Source organism: Haliaeetus leucocephalus, unplaced genomic scaffold (genome assembly GCF_000737465.1).
Source record: "Haliaeetus leucocephalus isolate CR32 unplaced genomic scaffold, Haliaeetus_leucocephalus-4.0 Scaffold228, whole genome shotgun sequence".
NCBI lineage: Eukaryota > Metazoa > Chordata > Aves > Accipitriformes > Accipitridae > Haliaeetus > Haliaeetus leucocephalus.
Window position 1 is genome coordinate 6,498,803 of NW_010972664.1, and position 19,997 is coordinate 6,518,799.

The window sequence follows — 19,997 nt, forward strand, 5'->3', positions numbered from 1 at the left end:
TTATGTGTTTTTTTTTTTTTTTTTTTCCCCCCCCCCCCCCCCCCGAATTGTACCATATTGTAAAGTGAATTTGTGTATAGCTTGAGTATTTTGTTTGTTTGGTTTTTTTTTTAATTAAAACCTTAGTCAGACAAATCTCATTAGGCATCTTCCATGTCATTAATTTACAAAGAATATACTGCAAGTATTAAAAAGTAATTTTGGTTAATATATAACATGACTAAAATTATTAATGACTTTTCTGATAGTCATTACTCTTCAAACCTCTGCCTCCTTGTAAATCTACAGCAGCTGAAATGGCCAGAACACTGTCTGCAGATACAATATCTATCAGATATTACTGAGGATGCTGCACAACAATGGCAAAAACATTTGTGAAAAAAGCATCATCTCTGTTTCTGCTCCAGCAAAGCAGGCAAATCTGTACACTGCTTTCAGTGTACTTATTTAGAGGTGTATGAGAGCACAGTGCTTTGCACATGGCTAAATAGGAACACATTTAGTATTTAGGAAAGACAGATGAAACTTGGACTGCAATTTAGTAGAAAATATTCTGATTGAGAAGTATGCAGATGATGGGGAAAATGATCCTATTCTACAATGTTACCTAAATAATTCACTCTGCAAAGCATAAATTCAGTTTGGATTGAAGCTAAAAGATACGTGGTAAACCCAGTTTCTTACAGGCTGCAGTTCATTAGTAAACATGTAAAATATTTAATATCCTGTCCTTTTTATGTAACCCCTTGGATTGTTCCAAATTTTTCAGTGTTACTTCGACTAGACTCTGTATCTTTGTCAAGATGTTTGTAACATCAACACTGACTCCCGTGGTCCAAGTGATGTCTTCTGTCTCCCGTTCGAAGATAAAACATTGTTCTAGTCGCTCACTTGGAACCAGGAGATTGCCTGCTGCAAAAACAGGCTATCAGCATTTATTAGTATGGCATTCTCCACAGGTTTAAGTTGAATGAAACATTTAAAAGGAATGAAGCTGGTTTGGGTGGTTGTTTCCATTTTCCCTAAGAGATGGGAGAATGCTTTTCTCGTTGACTCATATACACACACACGTGTATGTATGTGCACACAGACCGTCTAAGACTTAATATTTACAAATTGAGTTCTGTCTTTAGGTTTTATTATTGGTGGATTTTACTAACTCAGAAATATTAGGTGTAACACTTTGAAGTTGGCCCTGGTTTTGAAATTAACAGCGCATCATTTTTGGACAGGAAACAGAGAATTTATTGCTTTAATTACAGTGTAATGTTCATATTAAATATATTTATATTTTAAAATTCCAGTTTTAAGGAGATTTTAATAGAAGCTGGAGCTGATGAGGCAAAGCAATGCAAAAAGACTGTTCCAGATGGCATATATCCAGAGGGAGACATTTGTGTATTGACAACGGTGGAAATATATAAAAAGAGAAATAAGTAACGAGTACGAGACTAGTGAAGAGAATCCAAGTGAGAATAGTTCAGGACTCAATCTGTTGTTGTAAGGAAAGGAGTAGCAGTATTCTCTACATGCTATAATCTGATCCCAGGGAAAGATACTGAAAATGGTAAATGCTTCAGTCAAGTGATAGAGGAATGCAAGAATGAGTCAGCAGGGCAGTTATAGATGAAATTGCAGAGCAGGAGAATAAAAATTTTTCAAATAGGGGAGGAAAGGGATAAGAAGATGAATTTATAATGAAGGTCAGTCTCAAGGTGATGGTAGAGATATAAAGGTCATTTTTATGGATTAGAAACAGAAAAGACTACATTGTGTGAGGCTTTAGTTACTCTCATGGGTAACTTGGTGCACCACTGATCTAACTTGGCATAATGGTGATTCTTCCTTGTGTTGGAGGGTATTTTTCTTCTCCAAGGAAAGCACTCTGTGAAGCAAAATGTTTGCCTTTGACTAACTGTATTTAAAATTAATTGAAAGAAATATGAAAAATACTATTTAATGTTAAAAATCTTTCCCATTCCTTTCTGATGTTGTTTGAAGTGGCAACACCAATTTTATGAATACCTTATAACTAGCTCAGGCAAAAGTTAGAACTAATTATTGTGTCAAGGAAAGTAAGCTCTTTAGTTAAAAGCAAATAGCAGCTGCTACCTTTGATTGTAGAAGGGGAGTTTCTTGCTAAATGCCTAATTATAGTGTGGTGTGTCTGCTCACCTTCAGTGCAACACAACTTTTGTTCAAACTCCTTACTCTTAAGTTTTCTTTGAATTTGTTATTTAATTTTTAGCCCAGTGCTATTTGGATATTTTGGTTTAGGTATTCATTGCTTCCCCATGGGCTTTTTTTCTCTATCCTAGAGCAAGTCTGCAGTGTTATGCCATAGGCATGTTGCACCAAGGGAGGCATTTTTTTACCTCCCCAGACACTAGCCAGCAAAGGCTCCCTGGGAGTGTTCCTGGGAGCATGGAGAGTTTCATAAATTGCAGATTAATTAAAAATTACCCTGCTTGGAAATATAGATGTGCTGCGTTGTACTTTATAACTTCAATCTGCCATCTCCTACCCAACATGGTAGCATTCTCACTCCAACTCTGCTGACCAGAATATTGGCTGCTGCCTGGCTGACCAATTCTCCTTTGCAATTCAAAATAAAGGGTAACATGGAGTTTCTGCACACACCTTCTGGAAGTAACAGAAGGTTACTTACTGTTGTTTTTCTGCAGTGGAAAGTAGGTTCCCTTTGTAACACTTCAGATTTAAAAGAATAAATATACTGAATTAAAGGATGCTGATTATAACTTAAAAAATATGAGAGTTTCTTTTTACTCTGCCAGGAAGAGTAAGAGTTATGCCCCTCATGAAGTTAAAGCAAGTCTGCTTTTGTAATGAAAATTATTATGAGATGGTTGAGACATGGTTCAGTGGCTGTATCATTGCCATCTTATCAGCTTTCTGAAAGTGGTATCCATCTGTCAACTACTGATTCATTTTCCCATATTAAAATCACACATGATGCAAAAAAGACACTGGCGTATACCTAAACAATTATATAGTTTTAAACGTTTCTACTGCTCATTCTTGCAGTCAGAAAATGTTATCTTTGTGTTATCGTAATTTATTGTGTAGTTTATATTATATGGTATATCTGAATATTTTAGCACATTTTCTTCAAGTTAGTTTGATAAATATGAAATACCACAAAATTTAGTTGCTATAGTTTCTGCAGAGAATGAGCCATTTGAAGAACCTTTCTGAGCAGTAAGGCAACATGCTAACTTAATGCATTGGGATTTTGAAGGGGAAATTTTTCAAGGGCACAAAGGGAAGGAACATGCCCAAGTTGGCTGCACCGGGGGTGGGTGGGTTGCAGGGAACGTGCTGCCCCCCTGCCCCTCTGGCTGAGCTGCCTGAGTCCCATCTGGGCAGGGAAGGGGGCTCAGGTCTGCTCGGGAACCCTGGGGCCGCTGCTGGAGCAGACACGGTCAACGGACAGGGAAGAAAAAAGGAGGGTAAGAAACAAAAGCAGTATTGAAAGTCTTGGCGGGGGGCGGGGAATCTGTGTTTTGTGGATAGTTGCTTAAATAGAGCCATTTTCTAGAGGATATCTTCATTTTCAAGGTGTGTGGGACATGGCTTTCAGTTTACACCAATGTAAGCTGAAGGGTCTAAATCATTATACTTCATTGTACAACAAAGATGGAGCTACTATCTGAAAAGAACCTTCTAATACAGGCTTGTAATTTCAATTTTTCACACGTTTTTCACTCTGTATTTCAGTAAAAATCTAATCTATCCAATCATTGCTTTAGGTTAATAGCCTGTAATACAGTATAGTGTCAAAAATGTCAAACTTAATGAAAAAAAAGGGGGAAATCATAAGTGTTCACTGAAACCACTTCTTTGAATACTTTTTTCCACAAGATCTGTGCATTTTCTTTGGTGGGTTTTGTGGAATACATTTTAATCAAATCTGAAGTAAAAAGGGAAATCTGTACTGCCATAAAACTCTTCCATGTCTAATGTATGTATTAAAGCTCTAAATCCATTAAATATATTTTTAAGAAATCATTGACATATAACCTAAAAGAAGAAAAGAGTTTTATGCTATGCATGTCAGATACATCTTACTGTAGCTTGTTGAGACTTACACTTGAGCTTTTTAAAATGAAAAACTGAAAATTTTTGCAATCTGTTGGGCAAGGTGGTGAAATTCTCTACCTTTAAAATAGTTTAAAATTTCTGTTGTTTAAAGGAGAGAATGAATAGATTCTGCAGTATTCATGCTATTTAATTGCAACAAATAGTTTAATTACCTGATTCACTCATGTATGACAACCCCCTGAAATCTCATAGGTAATTTGATAGTACATACAAGATGAAACACCTGCATGTCAATAGTTTGGTCCATTTGCATAAGTCCCTTAAACAGGGAAGCAATGGAAAACCTGCAACAATGATTTAACAACTCTTTATGTGTTCATTGCTGTCCTTCCATATCTTCCACTAGTATTTGTTTTGTTTTTCTCCTTCATGCTACAGCAGTAATGCTGATGATGCAACCCCAGACAGTAATTTCTGTGTAATAGCTTTGGGCATGAACTGCTTGATTTGCACTCCTGAGCAGGTATCACAGGCTTTGCTCCCCAGGCCTGTATGTGTGAGGGGTTGTGAAAATGAGTTTTCTTAAACGTTAGGGGTGTGGGTAATGCACAGAGTAAAAAAGGAACAGAATGAATGAGTAATGCAGCCATAATGGAATTGAAGGCAGGAGTAAGGAACTTTTTGCTCAAAACAACAGATTTATTTGATTCAGTTCTTGGGTGCTTTCTTTTATAAAAGAGAAAAATAAGCAAAAGTGTAAGACAAGAAAAGAAACTGATTTTTCTTAGTCTATTCTACCATATATAAAGCTGTAAAAAAACCTGTACACAATAATAAAGAACAACTTTTTTCCTCTGGACAAAGACTGTCTGGACTCATGACAGCTTTCTCCTTAGTTATTTAGGTAGTAAATGCAGAAGGAAAGATGATTATGTGCCGATATATTAAATATTCTACTTTTGGAGACTCTCAGAAAGGTCAAGACTTACAGCATTGACTGTTTTGGTTTTTCTTCCATTTAGAATGTCACAACTTTTTTTTCCCCCTGTAAAGAGATTTTACAACTTTCCTATAAATACTCTCAAATGGATGGTCTTAGCTAATATGATAAATGTCAAATATCTTTGAAAAATTTTTGAAAAGCTCGTGGTACAAAATGAATTTGAGGCTGAGCAATTTAAATCTTTTTGTCCTTGTAATCAAAATTTCAGAGGAAAAATCCAGAATTAAAAATTTAATTTGCTATTGGAATATGTAAAATTGTTTGACCTAGGTGAAAATTAATTTCATCTGCAGAGAAAAGAGCACCTGTAAATGTAGTTAATTTGCTTCTGGATCAGGGTTTGAGAAATAAGGCTAGATAACTAAGAGTATACTAGTAAAATATACTGTATGCTTTTATGCTACTGTACTCTTATATACTAATATATTATAAAATATGCTATATCCCCAAAAGCCCCAAAACAACATTCAACAAAGTTAATTGATTGGGCCTGTTCTTTTCAAATTATTTTGACAAAAAGTTAAGGGCAGTATTCTGAAAAGTTGAAATATCTGAAAATGTTCAGGATATAAATTCTACCCATGTGAGTAGTGGTCTATACGGTTATCAAGAATGCCAGTATCCTCTGTTTTCTGATGGCATTTCCAAATACAGTTTGTTTTTATTTAATAATGCCTGAAAATTAAGTGAAGTAGTCTATTTTTACTTGACTTAGAAGCAATATCCACACTTTGGTCTTGAGCTTTGGTTTATGAGCTTATCTCCACCTCCCACACCCATCATTTCTTCATCCTGAATTGGGAGAGTCCTGTAAAAGTCAATGTAAAGGTTATTCTTAACCATCTGCCCAAAAAGGCTTTCTCTTTTCTGGAAGTTCACACATGTATGCACAGAAACATGCATCACAGGGTCACTGTACTTGCATAACAAGCTAGTTAGGCATATCTGAATGAACAGGACTAACTGCATTCCTCTACAGATATTTACTCATGCTTGAAGTTTGATGTAAACTCGACTCATATCTTTATGAATTAAATTCAGTACCACTGGATCTCCACAGTGGAGAGTTTCTTTTTGTTTAAAAATAATGCTGGCTGCATTTTCTATATAATAAAAAATGTTTTTATTCAATTAAAGGGCAAACTTTTGGGCAGGAGTGATTTGGGCGTGGAGATAGTTGCAACAGTGTTGTTCCATCATGTGGAAGTATCTCACCATCCTAACCAACAGGCATTCACTTGTTAAGTAAGTTAGTTTATGGTCAGGGACGTACCAAATAAATTGCCTGGTTTTCTGTTTTAGTACCTGATTTCTCTTTATCTCTTGCAGAAGAAAAGGAAGGGCATTGCCAGATTTATTTCTACATCTTTCAGTATAGTAAATTGTTAGAGGTATTGCTCAGATACCACTATCTGCAGTGTAACTTACAGTGGTAACAAAATGTTATATTCATTAGAAATAATTAATAAATTCCTAGGTTTTCCTTTAACTTCAGGGAAAGTTAGGGTGACTGGGCATCTATAGAAGACTAGCTTTAAAACATACATATGTCTGTGTACGTACACATGTGAAGTCAGAAGCCTAATCTATGAATAATTTGAAGGCAGTATTTTAACCTATTTTCTACTAACCAGTACATGAGCATTTCTAGATGAAATGCATCTTTTCAGTCAAATCACTACACCAGAGTCTATTATAGAATGTTAAAGAAAAAAAGACTTTGTTACTGTTACCGTGTCCTGCAGCCTGTATTTTAGCTACCCTTATGTCCTGGTTTCAGCTGGGATAGAGTCAATTGTCTTCCTAGAAGCTGGTACGGTGCTATGTTTTGAGTTCAGTATGGGAAGAATGTTGATAACACTGATGTTTTCAGTTGTTGCTCAGTAGTGTTTCGTCTAAAGTCAAGGATTTTTCAGCTTCTCATGCCCAGCCCACGAGAAAGCTGGAGGGGCACAAGAAGTTGGCACAGGACGCAGCCAGGGCAGCTGACCCAAACTGGCCAACAGGGTATTCCATACCATGGGACATCACGTCTAGTATAGGAACTGGGGGGAGTGGGGGCGGGGGGATCTCTGCTCAGGGACTGGCTGGGTGTTGGTCGGCGGGTGGTGAGCAATTGTACTGTGCGTCATTTGTACATTCCAATCCTTTTGTTACTACTGTTGTCATTTTATTAGTGTTACCATCATCATTATTAGTTTCTCCTTTTCTGTTCTATTAAACTGTTCTTATCTCAACCCGTGACTTTTACTTTTTTTCCTGATTATCTCCCCCATCTGGCGGGGGGGGAGGGGGAAGTGGTGAGTGAGCAGCTGTGTGGTGCTTAGTTGCTAGCTGGGGTTAAACCACGAAACCCTAATTCACTGTTCTGGTCTCAACCTCTTTCAATTTCTTTTCTTCCCCCTAGATCTATTTTTTTTTTTTTTTTTTTAGTAAAATGTGATCTAAAATGAAGAGCCTCTTTCCCATTCAGTACTTTATAGCAGTGATGGGAAAAAAAATGAAAGGGCTGGGGGTGAGGTTGATGCTTTGGTTGAGCCAAAACTTTCAGTTCTTCCTTAACAATAACAAAAAAAAAGTAAAAGAAACAGAAAGAAATCGCTTTAGTAAAAAATGTTATTTGATCCTAAATTAAATTTTTCATTTTATATTTCAAACAATTATCTTCTAAAACATAAATTTAAGAATGTTTCAAAAGGAAATCTTATTTTAAAAAAGATCTACCATTTCCCCCCCTTTTGAAAAAATAATAAAAAAGTTAAAAGCAAAACAAAGAGTAACCTTCTGTTCATTAAGGATAACTTACCAGATTTGCTTGTAATTCTTATCAGCACTATCTTAGTCTCAGGAGAGATACATAGTTATGACTGGATTCCTGCCTGTACAATTCTTGAAGACTGTTGACACTCTTCAATTTATTCATAAACCTCTCTAGTTCTTCACTGAATTTCTTTCTGATAATAGCAATGTATGTGTGATAAAACCATACACAAATCTGTTGTACTGTAGGAAAAAAATTTGTGACAAAGATATAATTAATTCTTTAAATCTTTCACAGCTGTGAACTGTGATATCAGAACAATTAAACTGTGACATCAATAGTGCATCCAACAAAAGAGCTAAACTTTCAGGAAAGGATGATCAGCACATATACGTTTGTAGATATATTGTCAGTGATTCAATTGAAAAATGAAATATAAGAAACGCATATCCTTACACTAGGATGGCATTTTTGTGCTGTAGCTATTGTATCATCAGGAAGAGCATCTGAAATTAAGTTGACAGGTATACAAGTATTCAAAACCTGAGCTGAGAAACTGATTTTCCTCCTTAACAGAAAATAAACAAACAAACAAAAGGAATCAAGAAAATTGGTATTATGGTTGTGTAAACTACTAAATAAGTTTCCTTTTAAATGTGGAATCAAATGTAGTTTAAGAATGTCTTCAGTCTTATTTCTGAAATCCCTCTTTGAAAGACATAGATGTTTTGTATTGATAATACCATTGAAAAATATTTTTCTGAGTTAATTTCTTGCAGAAGGCTGGGGTTTATTCTTAGATTTGAGTTACGTTTTTTGGATGAAGAGGAGAAAAGTTTTTTTACTTTCTAAAGTATAAATATTGAAGCAGAATGTAAGCTGTTTTTTGTATGAACTTATATGAAATGGTTTGACTTTATAGATAGTCATGTCTACAAGATGCCATTTATAGCTATTTAGAAGTCACTTTATGAATACTAAAATATTGCACAGAACTGCATAATTTCAAGCACAATGGCTCTTAAGTGCCATGGAGTGTTCTTTTCACTATGCACAATGCATAAAATGTTGAATTATAAAATTATAATGAATACGTTCTAAGTATTAAATATACTCTTTTGGCGTATTAATATTATGCTGTGGATCTGTTCTGGAGGATAGCAGTTATATATTTGAATTTTTAATTTGGTTCAGTGGTGATCACTGAGTGGGAGATTTTTGAGGGAAGTATAAAATACTGCAGTGCCTTTGTTGTGTTCTGCGATGCTGGAGGCTTGGTCAAGGTATTCTTGCACACTAGCAGTTCCTATCAGCCTAGTTATCCTCTTGCAAATGTGTAGGCTTTTAGGACAATGATGGCAGAAGATGCTTTTAAAAATAGGCTGGCTGAGAGGTGTTATATGAAAATGCAAGCAATTTTACCACCAATTAAAGCAATAATTAAATACAGTGGTTTTGAAGTTATTTTGTCCTATTGGTGTCAGGGACATTGCTCAGATACTAAATTAAAAAAAAAAACAAAAACATATTCAGGTGCTTTTCACTTTTATGGATAAAATGCTTTGTAACTTGCAGGATTAAGGCCAAAATTCCTTTCTTTTTCTCGGGTCTTCACTTGTCTCGTCTTAAAGAGAAAGTGTTATGAATTTATTATAACTGTGAAGAGACATAAAATTAACCAGTAATTTCTTTCTTCCATTACAACCATTTTATTTATTTCCTTCAACTGTGTTTAGACCTGGAATTTAATTTTTTGAATAAGTAAATAAACCTCATTTTTAAAAACTTGTATTTTTTTAAGTGCTGTGGGTTTTATGCAATATGTTTCAAGCTATTTTGGAAGGTTTTTCTTATTTTTCTTTTACAGAGTGCTTTCAAAAAATACATGTCACATGTCCAAATGCACATAATGCATGAGAAATATTTTATTTTTTTAATGAGAATGGGCTGTGAAATATTTACAGTTAGGGTTTTTATACCAGACATGCACACTGTTTTTTCACTGTTTTTCCACTGTTAGCAAATATATAATGCACTAAATTTTTGGTGTCAGAAATTATAAGAGACATCATTAGATTAGGTAAAAGTGGCAAACTACAAGCTTCGGGAAATCTTTGGTTTGGGACAAAATTAAAATTATGAGGTCTTTTCTTATCTTCCATTAGGTGGGCTTAAGGTTATTTTGTGCAGTTTAGTTTGTCTCAGTTTGGCTTTGGTACAGCCTGTGACAATGGTCTTTTTTATTGGAACTGTATGTTTTAGCATCTCCTTCTGTAAAAATTTAGCACTGGGGAGAATTATGTGCCTTACAGAGAACTGGAACTTGTTCTGGGCAGAATTGTCCAATTATTTCTCCTTACAGCAATCACTCTTCTGGACTTTTACTCCTGTCATCAGTCAGGTGTTTTTAAACAATTAGAGTAGGTATTTACAGCATTAAAATTAGGCAAAGAAATTATATTATAACAACATTAGGAAGCCAGTTGCTTTGAGCAGGGATTGGGGGGGAGGATCTTTGGTGAAGTGAAGAAACAGAGGATTTTTGCCACATTCTCAATTTTATTTTATCAGCTTCCCAGGTGTGGTATGTCATTGCTTCTTAGGTGTTAATATTTATTTATATATTATTTTATAAACGTAAGGACTATATAAAAGTTGCCTGAGAAAAAATATGAGACTTAAGCTGAGACATAGAAAAAGCAAAACTGGACTAGAGCATAAATAAACATTTTAAGTACTCTAACATTTTTCTGCCAGATTTATACATATATAAAAGAAGTATGTGATTCTGTAATGCATCTATGAACACAAATAGACAGGACTTCATTGAATCATTCAGAGGCTGATTTTTTTTTTCTTTATAACAGCACCATATTTTGTATGAATTCTCATTCTCTCTGTGACCAATGCCTACTGTTAACAAGGATTTTGCTGAGATAGAAAACATAAAAGGTGTTAGAAAAATATGTATAAGCTAAGGTTTATAGAGAAGCCTGTCTAAACTCCAGGAGGATTAAGGCTGAAGAAGAAATATAAATCCTAACCAGGTTTCATCCCAACATTTCCTGTCTATGAGACCTTGGTAGGAGTACTAAGAAAAATTTCAAAGATGTTTCAGTCTTACAGCTGCCCTTTAATCTCCTGAAGATGAATCATGAACATTTGTGGCTCTTGCTAAAATTAAAGTATTGGTGCTATTTTGTTCAACCAAGAAATAATTTGGGCACTTTATTCTGTTTTTAGATACTTTGGAAATAACATGTTCTAGCTCCTCTCTTCCTGTTCCTTAGGTCTGCTTATGAAAAAAAATTGCAGAGCAATTTTAAATGGCAAACTCTTAAAACACATTGGGTGAATTTTTCACTCTGTCTTCTCTACTACCTGTTTTCTTTTTTGTTTGTTTATTCTCTTCCTCTTTCATATCCTACAGGTCAAGCTACATTAGAATATCTGCTGTTGACTTGCTAAGAAACATCACTGAGAAAATCCTGAATGCTTGTCGGGTCAGATTAAAGATTGTTTCAGTAGGGCTACAGTAGCCTCAGGTCAGCTCCTCCCGATGAGACATATAGGATAGCTCTTCTGAGTTAGCTACGTACTGTCATTAAACCTGCTGTGCTGACATGGTGTCATGGACAGAATCTAAATGTGGATGTGTGAGAGCCGCCACAGCTGTTTTTTGTCTGAACGTTCACAATTCAGCCAACCCCTGGGTTTCTCCCCTATGCTCATGGAGCGTCTGGGCTACATTTGCAGAGTGCTGCACAGAAGGTGTTAGGCATCAGGCTTAGTAGTCAAATAGTCGCTTGCTCAGGCTCCTGTATGGAACAGCTTCACATTGTAGGTTCTCTTGTTTTAGCTAAAACTTCCTTTCTCCTTACAGAATCAGAGTAATTAACCAGGTACCTGCTTTGAAGTTTCAAGTATCTGTCTTGTGGTTTAGATACTTCAAAAATTCAGAACTAGCAGAGGAAGAAAATACCAAAGAAAAGTGGTATGCTTTCTGTTGTGAGTGTCACATCAGCAGTCATCATCATCACCTGGAAATGTATGGCTTCCAGGTTTTGTGAAAGCATTTTTATGGGGGGTACTGAAGTCAATACTATATGAACTGCAATAAGAGATAACTCTAACAGAAGGATATACTATAATCTATTTAATTACATCAGTAATGCTGTCTGTAAGAGAACTCATCTGAAATGTTGTTTTCGATGTACATTTCCTATGTAAAGGTTATTTCTAAAGTGAAATCTCTTAGTTTTATTCAGGAATAGCCATTTTGTGGAATTAGCAGGGTATACAGAGAGTGCAGTTATTTCAAAGAAGAAAAGAAGGCCCTGTTTAGTAGCTATCCTCATAATATCAAACTCAGTACTTGAACTATTCTAGTTCAAACTACGCCCCCCTCCTAACACTCCCCCCCTCCCCAATCAATAATTTTCTGGGAGGTTTTGTTGGGGTTTTTTGGAGGGGGGGGCCTGGTTTTTAAACTTAAAAATATGTTTTAGAAGTGTTGAATCAGCTTTGCATAGGAAGGAAATTTTAACCCTCAGGAAACTGGGATACACAGTAACCCCCAAGTCTTGATATAATTAAGCCAACTGTCTCTTTCATACTGATGATTAACATTTCTGTTTGCTATGAAATAATTGTGTTACATGTAGCAAATGGAATTTTGCCGCTCACATCTCAAAATGAAGTACAATAGATACCGTAGTGGAAAGCTGCATTTATTTTGCATTCCCAAATTTAACATGAAAAGTATTTATAAAAGTTAAGCAGCAAAATGATTACTGAAGCTGCACATTCAAGTCTTGCCTTTTCTCAGTAGACTGATATCAATGGAAAATCCCATAGATATCCATCAAAATTAAACTTTCAAGGACATAACTCATTATCAGCCAAGAGTGTTTTTAGCCTTTGGATAGTTTACAGTCATTTGGATCTGCAGTATTAATTCTGCATTACCCAACATCATACATATATTATTTAATATATACCAAACAATCAGCTCTCTAAGTGAATTCTTTGTTCTCCCCAGCTTCTCATTTTCTCTGAATACAAAGCACTGCAGAGCAAGTCTTTGAGATAAAGCAAAATAATTATTTGAGAAAACTGGTGCCAGGTAAGGCCAAAAGTGTCTTCGGGCTAACAGTATTGATTAGCATTTTTAAAGTTTGATAGCTAATAATTTAACATTTTTTTTGCCTTAAGGATTTGAGATTTTTTTGTACAAATCCTTTGGTTTAACATGACAGCCACATTATTAATTAACAGAAATTGGAAAGAGCGACTTCAACTAACTGCTAGCTGCATAATTTATTAATTTATATACAGTATAAATACTTCTGGGTGTATGCCAAAGGAATTAATAGTCATATGAATAATATCACTGAACTTTCATATCAAGGAGACATGGTAATACTTTATTACAACATTTGAATTAATGTGCAAATTTAACATCCTCATTCTATGCTATGCTTATTACAAGTCAGAGAGAAACTGATAGCATTACAGACCTAGAAGGAGGAGAGTACAACTCTGAAAAAACATACACACAAACAACCTATAAAGGCTGCCTTTCATTTTGTAACTGTACAATATGAGTAGTGGAAGGAAACCTAATATTATTGTCTTTGGTTGGATGCCTGATGATTAAAAAAGCAAAAAGTAAAAAACCTCACCAAACCCAAACCTTCCGTGAATGGCCAATATTTATACCTGTTGAGCTCCTACATCTCTCATATTTTTCTGTGTACTAGGGAAGGAAATTAATATTTTGCTACACATGCTTAGCTGATAATGATGCTAATAATATTTTTTTGTTATTTAACGGGGGGAAATTAGCATCATTTTTATTATGTTATGCATTCTCTGATACTTGAATCTGTAATACTTGAATATTCTAATGAATTCTGGTTGTTTATTTCTGCTGTCTAGATTTGAATAACTCACTTTTGAAGTACTTTGTCCATCTATTAATTACTTCTCCAAGTAGATTATACATAGATACAGGACATACTGAAGGCAGACATCACCTGGCCTTCTACTCTGTATTTTGTTATGTTAAATCATTATTTTGCTCTCATTTGATGGCACGCAGCAACTTTTTACATTCTGATTTTGCACATTGTGCCTCTAGGCTTTCAAATACAGGCACACCGGAGGCCACACAATACAGTCATGGCTATATATTGTTCATTGAAGAGATGTTTCCTCAGCATCAAGAATAATGGCAACTAATGACCACCAGAACATACCTGGTGAATTGTTAGTGATCAGAAAGAATTCAGTATATGATGTTATGTTGAAAATCTGCTTTTCAAAAGTCATATGCATATTATTTTTCCAGCTGTTATCTAATGGATGGATGGAGTTTGTATCAGTTTCTGTATCGAGTTTCTTAAATTCCCATTGCGAGGCATCTGTATGCAAGCTTTCTTTGCAAAAGACTGAAAAATGCTCCCTATATCCTCCTGCTAGGTGGATTTTCCTTAGTATATGCTCTTTCTTCTGTAGAGTATGACTTTTACCTTTTTTCCTAGTATACCATGATTTTACTCTGCTTTTTATATATTGTGGTGTCTTTGAATAGGCTCAGTACTTTTATTTCAACTATGTTTATTATTGTAGTTTAACTGCACTATTTGCTTAGTGTTAGCAAAGTCCTTGTGTGGAGTGTAATTACAACAGTTTATATGAAGTATGTGGGTCTCTCCAAGAATAGCAAATACAATTGCTTTTGTTACTCGGCTGTCTCTTAATTTCCCTCAGGCTGACATTATTATAACTCATGCAGAGCACCAAAGTTCTAAAATTTTAAAGAAAATTTAATAATATGGAATTGTTAATAAAGAATAAGCTGTGGCTTTTTTATTATTATTATTAATGGAAGATAGTGCCTTTAATGATATCTGCGTCTTAAAGCTATTGATACCTTTACTAGTTGAAGAAAAAAAAAAGTCTTTAAAAGACACAAGAACACTTCTCCTTTAAGGTAAATTTCATTCTTGACACACAGTCAATGAGTCCAAGTTCAATCATGTCATGTTACTGAAAGAGAAGATTAAAACATTTTTATAATACTTAGGCTGTTGTAGAGTTATGTTGTTATAAAGTACACATGGGGATGAAAAAGCTGATCATAGGCATAAGGATTTAACGAATGCAGTTTAAGGTTTTTCTCCCATTCTGTGCTTATGCACAAACCAACAACAACAAAAATCAAACTCCCAAACAAAACAAAAAAACCCAGCCATAACAATTGACGTGAGTCATGCTGAACTAGGTAACTTACAAGACTCAAAATTCAGGAACTCTGACTTCTGCTCACATCTGACAATCTGCTTGTTTTACCTCCCCTCAAGTTCAAAGGTCTGATTAAAAAGCTGATATAAAGCAAAGAGAGAAGTAGAGGCATTAAGATGGCAGCAACCTATTGCAGTCAGCCAAGTCAGGAGCCAGGACAGTGCACAGGGTGATGCTGTTCTGCATTACTCACTCAAACCTAACTCCCTTCAATCATGAGCAGCTATGGAATTAAAAAGACATCTAATAGACCTTTTTGTGAGTTAACCCTCATCTAGTAAGGATGGTGCTTAACATTGTATGGTACTTCAACTCTCAGAACCTTCCTCTTATGGTAGATTTATTTGGCTTATTCCTTCTACTAATCATAGAATCATAGAATACCAAGTTGGAAGGGACCTCAAGGGTCATCTGGTCCAATCTTTCTTGGCAAAAGCACAGTCTAGACAACATGGGCCAGCACCCTGTCTAGCTAAACCTTAAAAATGTCCAATGTTGGGGAATCTACAACTTCCCTGGGGAGATTATTCCAATGGCTGATTGTTCTCATTGTGAGAAATTTTCCTCTTTTGTCCCATCAGAATCTCTCCAGGAGTAACTTGTACCCATTACCCCTTGTCTTTTCCATGTGACTCATTGTAAAAAGGGAGTCTCCATCTTTGCAGCCATCCTCTAAATACTGGAACATGGTGATAAGGTCTCCCCTAAGCCTTCGTTTCTCAAGGCTGAACAAACCCAGTTCTCTCAGCCTTTCCTCATATGGCAGGTTTCCCAGTCCTTTGATCGTCTTTGTGATTATGTTACTATATTTGTGATAACGTTATTTTATTATGATCAAGAAAATGATTTTATTTTTGGTTTAGATCAATGGTTTTGACTGAGTCTTCAGCAATGTGGTATAAACAGTTTCCATTGGTTTATGTTGTCTTAGAATTACTCATTTTGTTCTGACGAATATTTTGAAGCTTTGACTATCAGGTTTATAAGTGAACATTGAAATAAGGTTTATAATTTCTAACTAGGAGGAAACAGGAAGCAAATTATTTTTATTTGCTGTCTACAGTACTACTTCAGTCTTCTTTTAAGACCAAAATATTTAGTCTCATAGTTAAGAGACTATGCTTTTGAAGAACAAACCAGTCGAAATTTCAAACTAAATGCCAAATGTCAAGGAAAAAAAATACTTGGGTAGGGAGCAAAAAATTCTTAAAGTGCTTATAAAAGCAAGTATATTGAATATAAGGAAATGCACTTTAAAAGAAAAACAAAGACAAAACACAAACATATCAAGTGATTCTCTTCTCTACTTAATAGAGAGATTTAATCATAAAATATCTTTCTGAAATTTCTATAACACAAGACAGGTTTTGTATTAACATTTTTAGAAATATTTATTATATTGGGGTTTATCTTTAATTCTTTTTTTCAGTTGCAAAGGACTTGAAATTATAGTCTGAACTTTAACTCTTCTTCCGTAAGTTCTGTGTTAGTTTTAGACAGGTAATCACAGAAGTAATTAGGGATGTTGTCCTGAGGCTCCTTTACTGCAGGTGCAACTGTCTGATTGCTGTTTTGTAATTACTCTATAATTCTAACCACCCATATGCATCAGATAAGTTGTACAGTGTTCTTCAAATAAGTGAAAACCCCTTTCAAGTTCAAATAAGTACTTAATAATTTAGGTTGCTCTGTTATTTAGTCTCAGATCTACTCCTTGCTGTGTTCTTTGGTTTGTGAAACTCAAAGCTAATGGAGAATTTGTCACGCAATTGGTTAAATTATTACAGAAAAATGTTGAATAACAGTGCTGATTAAAACATTGAAACTAGAATTCCTTGAAATATGCAAAAAGCTTTAAATGATTACAGAGGCAATGCCAACTTTAGGATTTTTGTTTTTGAAGTCTTTGAAGTCTGACTTTGCAGAACAGATTGTGAATCCCTGGCCCATTACACACCTGCAGAGATTTTGGTGTTTTATTTCTCTTGGGTGAAACAGCAGAAGCCCAAACCATGTTAATCACTGTCAGAACCAGTTGTATAAAATGCCAAAATGCAATGAACCAGGAATTTTATAATAAATATGACAATACAGTTTGAAGCGTTGTTTTGTTAGGCTTGCAATTTGTTGTAATTTATCACTTATGATAGTACTGGAGGGGAAAAATATCTGAGACCTCCAAGTGATCCTTTCACTTGGAAGAAATCGTCCTGTATTTGTATTCTGTTTTAAAGATGAAGGAAGAAAAAACTGAAGTGCAGCTATGAGATGTGTAATGTGTGTATTTTAAATATTTGAAATTAAAATGCACTAAAATTCTCTGTTAATATCTACTTAATACATGGATTCTACTTGAGATAATATAGAGTTAGTCATACCTTGTTTATAGAAAGGGGCCTATATTCTATTCTCCTTCTAAACAATAGTTTTAGCATATGAGAATATTGGACTTGTATGTTATAGAAATGACACTACTAAAAGCTGAAAAGAGAAGCAGCTCTCAGCTATATAAACAATACTGCCCTGTGTGAATGAATTATTGTATCAAGAGTCACTTCTGAATGTAGTTTTTAAGCAACTTTGTAAAATAACTTTCAGAAGTCTTTTCTGGAAGAAAACCTGTTCAATTTCAGCCACTTGTGACAAGGGAATGACAGTGCTGTTCTAGAACAGAACAGTACTGTTTTCTATTATATTGCCATACATGCAAGTACAGTTCTTATCCTCTAGTCTAGTGAATTCCTAAGCTGCTGCATCACTTATCCAGGGGTGACTGGTTCCTCTGAAATAGTTTAATTGAAAATACAAATACATTATGGCCCATCCTAACAGAATTTACAGATTCAGGTTCTGATCTTTAACCTGCAGATGTTTATGCAGATGATTGACTTAAAGCACAAGAGTAAGCCAGTTTACTCCACTTGAACTACACCTGAAATTAAACACTTAAGTAAAAGTTTGCAAGATTAAATTTCTAATGTACTTCTTCCCGTGTCTTTGCTGTTGTTGGTTGGCTACAGATTTCAGAGGTACCTTGTAGGCAGCTGTTAAAGATTTTTGCTTTGTTCCCACAGGAAATTTTCACTGCTTCTGGCATAGTGGAATTGCTGACCACAGAAAAATTGCCTCTGACTGTGTCTCTGTTTGTTGTTCCTCCTGCTGTGACAGCTTCTTCCATTACCTAGCTGTATTACAATCTGGCTGAATACCTCTGATGGCTCTTGACGTCATTGTAGTACCTGTATGAGCTAGTCACTGAACCAGGTCATTGGCAATTTAAACAGTAGGGAATGACATAATTTCAAGCATAGTTATAGCTCCTGCTCTCAAATAGGTGATCACTTATATGTTTTCTACAGTAATTTTCAGTTGGGAATACTGAAACAATTAGAATAGGGTAAATGTGTTTTGAGGAAGAATACACATGATCTCCTTGGGGGGGAATCAGAAGAAGAAAAATTACCCAAAACTCAGTCCTGAAAGTATTATCAAGTTGGATGATTGTCTTGATATTTTTTTCCTAAGATGGTCTTCCCAATCAGTAGTTCAACAGCTGATATATTTCTCTGCAAGGCCAATAAAAAGAGATTTTGCAGTTGTTAAAATTAACTGCTATTTGCCACACTGGTCATTTCCACACACTATGTACCAAACACAGCTTTGAAATGGATATGATTTCTTGCATCCTGAGATGACCAAGAAGGATATGGTCCCTTGGAAGGGTGGTGAAATAAATGCCCATATCTATCATAATGCCCAGTGGATCTGTATTAGTAATATAGTAGGATCCATCACTCTTCAAAAACTCAGACAAGTCTTTCATATGGAGCTGTAATATTATTAATGGTACTTAACAGAATTTCTTGCAGGAACTTACCTGAAATCACTGATACTTCATGACCATATGGATAAGAGTTTGCACTGTGAGCATTCCTGCCAAGTCCAAGCTCAGAATTTTAGATCAAAACCCAATGCAGTTTGAAATCAGGAGCACGTTTTTGGCCTCGCTTACTGTATTGGGTATATACAGCTTTTTCAAATATTACTCTGTATTAAGATAATCCATTTGAATTACTGTCTAACAGCCCTATTTTTTAATGCAACACAATGCCAAGAAGTATGTCGCACTCTATTCTTAAGGAATTTTCTCCTCATGAAAAGCTAATGTTCCTGAGTTTCCATTTCCCAAGCTTGTTTTCTTGAGTTTTGAGTTTTGCTAACTTCTAAAATTCCTCGAGGGAGAGAAACAGGTTCTTCTTGAGGAATAATTGGAGTAAGTGCTTAATTTCTGTAGCTCACACCCTAGAGGAACCGGTCTCTCTTCACTGACTAAGGAAAGAGCCAAGAAAGTCCTGCATAAGTAAGCCATTGCTCATGATCTGCCTCTCACTCTCAAATAGAAGCATGTGACTTTCATCCAGTTGCCCCTTTTGGTCTCACCCATTATAATGACTTTTAATAGGTTCCTTCCTTGAGAGACAGGTGCTTTCTAAGCCTATAATTTATGACCAGAAGTATCTGAATTTGCTCAAAACAGGCAAAGTTTTGATTTTAGGAAGCTTTCACATGCACAATCCTTTCCTCTACTTTTTCATACAACAGTGGGACCTACTCTTCTTTCATTCTTCGTTCATGATCAGACTAGTGGAAGTAAATTGCTTCACTTTTGCTTCACTAAAAGTCTTATGTCCTAACAGAATAATGGGGTAGGGCATTCAATTATTACATGACCATATGTTTTGGTATGACAGCTTTTTTATGATTTCTTCTTAAAGCCCGAGAAGATTGTGCTGTGATGTAGATCTCTGCTGAATGGATCTGGATTGAAACAGGTTCTCAAGATAGTGACTTTAATCTGGTTCC